The sequence below is a fragment of the Vigna umbellata genome, chromosome 2, assembly GCF_029865625.1.
Source record: "Vigna umbellata cultivar VRB3 chromosome 2, Vumbellata_1.0, whole genome shotgun sequence".
NCBI classification, from domain to species: domain Eukaryota; kingdom Viridiplantae; phylum Streptophyta; class Magnoliopsida; order Fabales; family Fabaceae; genus Vigna; species Vigna umbellata.
This window is the reverse complement of record NC_142166.1, coordinates 43104472-43110471: the sequence shown is the minus strand read 5'-3', so window position 1 is coordinate 43110471 and position 6000 is coordinate 43104472. Positions and strand designations below refer to the sequence as shown.

Below are 6000 nucleotides of genomic sequence, written 5' to 3'. Positions count from 1 at the left end.
AGTGTTTGTTTCCTCCGGAACAAAAAATCTTCAGCAACCAAAGCCAATAAATTTGTCAACTTTTTTTCTTCCTTGAAAACAACGAAACCTAGGAGAGATGTTCCCATAAAATACCGCAAACACCAAAGCTTATCGAGATTTTCCCAATCATCGATTCAAAGCCACTGCAGAAAACCCCAAAGACCTAGAACCAATCAACGAAAAGGGCGACACTAATTTTCAGTAAACAAAAGATAAAAAACAAAAAAGAAAGGTTTTTGCAAAGTGAGAATGTTTCATAGGAAACCCAATTGGCAATTGCCATGGCAGAGGAGCGGAGGGAGTCGCTGGGGGTGGAGATGAAGGAGGTGAAGGTGGGGGTAGAGATGAACGAGAGTGAAGGTGGAGGTGACGATGGAGTTACATGAGGATAAAAAAAGAAGAAAAGGAATGTGGTACATAGTAACGAGAGAAAGTGCCATGATACGTTGTTCCCGTTTGTAACATCAAATAAAACTTATGTTTAATGTTTCAATATGTCTTTGTTTTCGTCCAGAATCTCAAATAGGACCCTTTTTTTTTTTGCGTTTCAATTGGATCCTTATTTTTGTAAAATTGAATTAAATAGGACCTTTCCGTTAAATTGACGAGACGACGTTAAGTGTTGTATCATCTGGTATGCTGACTGTGTTATTTTTAACACACGTGTCATTAGCAACGTGGTGGAACTGTGGTACCATCAAAACCATATCAGGATGTTGTTCTATCTTCTGACGGACAGTTTGCGCTTTCCGGCTCCTGGGACGGCGAGCTCCGCCTCTGGGACCTTGCAGCCGGCACCTCCGCGCGCCGTTTTGTTGGACACACCAAGGACGTCCTCTCTTTGGCGTTCTCCATTGACAAACGTCAGATCGTGTCGGCCTCGCGTGACCGCACAATCAAACTGTGGAATACCCTTGGTGAATGCAAGTACACCATTCAAGACAGTGATGCTCATTCTGATTGGGTTAGCTGTGTGCGTTTCAGCCCTAGCACTCTTCAGCCGACTATTGTGTCTGCATCTTGGGACCGCACTGTTAAGGTGTGGAACCTCACGAACTGCAAGCTGAGAAATACCCTTGCTGGACACAGTGGGTATGTGAACACTGTTGCTGTTTCTCCCGATGGTTCTCTGTGTGCCAGTGGTGGAAAACATGGAGTTATTTTGCTGTGGGATTTGGATGAGGGTAAGCGTCTCTACTCTCTCGATGCTGTGGGATTTCGCTGCCGTTTCTGCTGGGGCTGCTCTGGGGAGCGGCGGGAGGCGGAGAAAGGGGGGTGGGATGGTATTGGGGGAAGAATTTGAAAGGTTGAGAGGGTTCGATTTTAGGGACAAGGATTTTTGGAGGCTATGCGGTTTGCGGAATTAGGGTTGGGTCATCAGTCCGCGAAAAAGGAAGGGTTGAGAGGGGAATGACTGTAGACTGGTGTCGGAAAACATGGGGTCCAAGGAGGAGACGTCGCCGGAATTGCAGAGAGAACGGGGTTCTTTAATTGAATTGCCAACTTTGCCCTAATTGAACTTCCCCTATTTTAATTTAATTTTTAATTCAAAATTTAAAATAATAGAATTTATCCACGTAATTACACGTGTGTTAAAAACAACACTGTCAGCATACCAGGTTATACAACACTTAACGCTGTTTCATCAATTTAACGGAAAGGTCCTATTTAATTCAATTTTATAAAATTAAGGACCCAATTGAAACGCAAAAAAAAAGAAAGGGTCCTATTTGAGATTCCGGACGAAAATAGGGACCTATTGAAAAATTAAACCTAAAACTTAACACCGTTCAATTTTAAAGACTAAAAAAAAGAGTTTCAAAACAAAGAGGGTGAAAATAAGCAAACCTTTCGAAGAGAGATGAAATCCAAAATCGTTTAATAGTTTAAGGACTAAAAACATATTTAACCCTTAAAATAATAATGAAATGTGATTGAGATATATCAATAGGAAGAGAAACTCACACTTAGAAATATAGAAATATGAAAGAATTAAAAACTAATATGTAAGATTTTTTATTAGACATTGTGTCAAAATCATATTTAAGTATATCTTATTAGTGTTTAGTCTTTCTAATTATTTATTGTGTTCTAACTATGTCAAGACAATAATTACTTAGATACCAAAATAACTTAAACAAAAATAAAAAACCAAATGAAAGTGGTTTTATTTTATTTCTTTAATAATATCTCAAATAATGTATTTAAAATAATCACGAAGGAAACTATTATCCGAAAATTAATTATGATTAAGTCATGTATCACAAGTATGAGTGTGAAAGTTTTGTATTTAAAATTTTAGCGAAACTCCATATTCAATATTTGACAACATTTTAAAATTGTTTATATATATTTTATATTAAATGAATGATACATTTATATGATTTAAACTTATATTATTTTAATTTGCTATAATTTCTTTCCTAAAAAATCACAGATGTCAAATGTACTTAAAAATTGTATAAAAAAAAATTAAAATAACTTCATTGATAAAATTAGGAAAACTAATATTTAGATTATAAGATGGGAATTTTGACACTAAAACTAATTGAAGTAAAATAATTTAATTGTTTATAACAAAATAATAATTTGAGATGCAATTATTTTTAGTAAGATAATTTAAAATATATATATATATATATATATATATATATATATATATATATATATATATATATTATTTTAAATATATTTTAGTTGCAAATTAGTTTTGAACTATTTTATGTATGAATACTCTTTATGAAATAAACTAAATGTTTTTTTACAAAGACAAAATTTACCTTATAATAGTTATTATGAATGATAGAACCTATAAAATTTAAATATGATTGTAATAAGTGTATAATTTGATATCAGAATAAAGTAATTCTTTTCTCATTGACACATTTATTAACTATTTTATTTACGTTGTGTTTCGGTAAATTAGTTGAGGCCGAGATACGAGCGTAATGAATCTCCCCCGCTCCTTCCAGTGATACTGTTGTCGTCGCATCTCCTTCTTGTATAAAGCTCTTTGAAGGAAAATGGGTTGGGTACCTGCAAAGGCACTCCGACGCTCAAGTTAGAAAAGGGTGGATCGAACCTCTATCAGTTCAAAAAGAAGAAGATCAGTATTCTCTTTCTTAATTTCTCTCTAGGGGAAAAACGTACCTTTCTTCCTTCAGTCTTTTCATATTTATCCTAGTAATGAAAATAAACCGTTTACCTTAAAATCCGGTTGGTTGAGAATCTAACTTTCTGGAAAATACAACCGTTAAGTCGTACTTGATAATGGGTCAGTTGACTCCGTGGTTGGCGGCGTTATAACCGGACACATCCAACCGCTTGCTTCTTAACTTCTTAGGATTAAAGTGTCAGTTTTGACTAAAATTGACCGATCGCCCTTTAGTTTAATCATTGGACGATCGTCAAAAAACGATCGCTTACGATGGTTGATGGTAAGGGCGACGACATGCCACATAGGATAAAATTGACCGAGCGCCCTTTAGTTCAATCATTAGACGCTCGTTAGACAACGATCGCTTATGATGATTGATGTCAAGGGCGATGACGAGCCACATGAGATATCTCTAAACGATCGTTCCTCTTAATAAGTAGACGATCGTTTAGAGTCGTCCGTAAACTGCTTATCTTCAGTAGTCGAGTCGTCCGTAAACTGGTTATCTTCAGTGGTCGTCTGTGTTATTAGTCGATCGGCTCAGGTAATATACCATACACGTTGTTTCTCCAAAACTTTAAAATTGCTGTATATCTATGATAAGAATTTATAAGATTTAAATTCTATATATTTTTAATTTATTTTATAAAAAAATTAAAAAAAACAATTATTTTTTACATTTAATACTACAATAATAGTTTCATGGTTTTTTATGAACATAAAAAAAATATAAACCATTTTTTTTATTATGACATGATTATAATAATTTTTTTTTCTAATAATTAAATATATCAATATTTAATTAAATTTTTCTAGTTTATTTTTTAATTTTAGATTTTTTTTCCTAGATAGGTAATAAAATAATAGATTCATCTCTTAAAAATAATAAAAACAAGTTACTTAGAAAAGATAAAAACAACACGAAATCCATTTCTTCACCTACTATGAAACATGATATTAATGATCATGCTCTTTATTTTGATCACGGTTAATGATCAAACATGATATTAATTTGTACTCTCTTTCATCAAGATTCAATAGTAATGGTAAGTACATATTTTTTTTTTACTATTTTGCTTTTAAAATTGTAAAAAATCATTTTAACTTATTAAAATATATAATAATAATGACTATAAATGATAATTTAAATTTCTACAAATAATTATGAAAATTAAATTCTTATTTATTTAGCGTTATAAATGATAAATAAGAAAAATGCATATATATAAAAAAATTAAATAAAATTGTAAAATATTTATTTAAAATTTATAAACGTAGTTCTAATTTTATTTCTTTTAAATAATCATTATTTTAAATTAAATTAACTATATTTTTATTCTTTAAATAGTGTTAAATTAAATTTATTTATTTTCTTAATAAAAAAAATATTTTATTATTTTAATATTTTAAATCACTATTTATTTAAATTTAGTTATTAAATAATAATATTTAAATCTTTTAATTTTTTTGTAATTCTTATTATAATATTAATTAAGTAAATTTTTAATTCTATTTATCATCCTAGCGGGTAATTTATATAATATTATTGTGTAATTAAATTAATTAGCCTAACTTATTTTTGCTTTTTTAAATCTTATGCAATGTTTTTAAAATAGATTAAATAATTTATAAATAAATTTTATATTAATTAATATTTAAGTGATGTGATTTAAATTTTTCATATTAAAATAAATTTAAATATGATTCCTCAATATATTTATATAAATATATTAACAATATTGTTTAAATATTTTTTTATTGAATATAGGTATAAACTACATTAGTCCGTGAAGACTAAGTATTTACGGATTTTGAAAGAGGAAAAAGGCAATTTTGAAATTTGAATTACAAATTTTGAACCACTCTCAGTTCCTATAATGATGTGTAGTCTATGGTGACATAATAAATCCTACTGTTATTAATGGTGACATAATTCGGTACAATAATTTAATATATTTAGATACTCAAAAAAGTTAAGTATGCCAAGTGGGTGTTATTATTTAGAGAATAATATAATAAAATTAATTAACCTTTAAAATTAATAGTGATGTTAACATCAAATCCATCCATTTCCTATCATTTAAAAAATAATTTAGGTATAAATCGTGACATAACTTGAATATAATTTATTTTTTTTATAGATTTATGATCATATAAAAAATTATAATTACTATAATATCATATAAACATTTATAAAAAAAAATTATAACGACCATATTTTTCTCTATAGTATATTTAAAATTAATTGAGTAAAATATGTAAATTATTAATATATATTTACCAACCCAATTAGGTTAAACTAAACCAATATCAAATGGATTCAATTTTGAATTAACTATAAAAAAAATTTAAAACTGAAAGGTAATCAATCAATAATCACATTATAATTCATTTTATCTTAAATTCCGTCGTGTGAAACCAATAAATCATAACATAAATTTAAGTAGGCAAATACCAATTATTAGGACTAGGTATAAATAACTAAACTATACTAAATTATCGGTAACTATAATTTTAATAAACTAAAAAAACTGAACTACTTATACTATATATATAAACTGTATTGTTTAAAGTTCAGATATAAAAAACTGAATTTATACCAATTAACTAATAACCATGATTATCCGAGTAAGTCAATTTTATATAATTCCTTACTTTTCCGTTTAAATTTTCCACACAGCTTTTGCGGAAAATATTTTATTTTAGGTTTTAAATATTGTTTTTTTTTTCTTTAAGATTAATTGTATACTTTTAGACTTTATACCAATTATATAAAATATTATTACAGAAATCATTTATGAGAGATTAATGTAATTTAAAGA

At 28.8% G+C, this 6000-nt stretch overlaps 1 pseudogene; it reads left to right on the top strand.

Moving 5' to 3' along the window:
- Positions 1–302: 302 nt before the first annotated feature.
- On the top strand, positions 303–1324 carry LOC124833151 (small ribosomal subunit protein RACK1 pseudogene; annotated as a pseudogene).
- The last annotated feature ends 4676 nt before the right edge of the window (positions 1325–6000 follow it).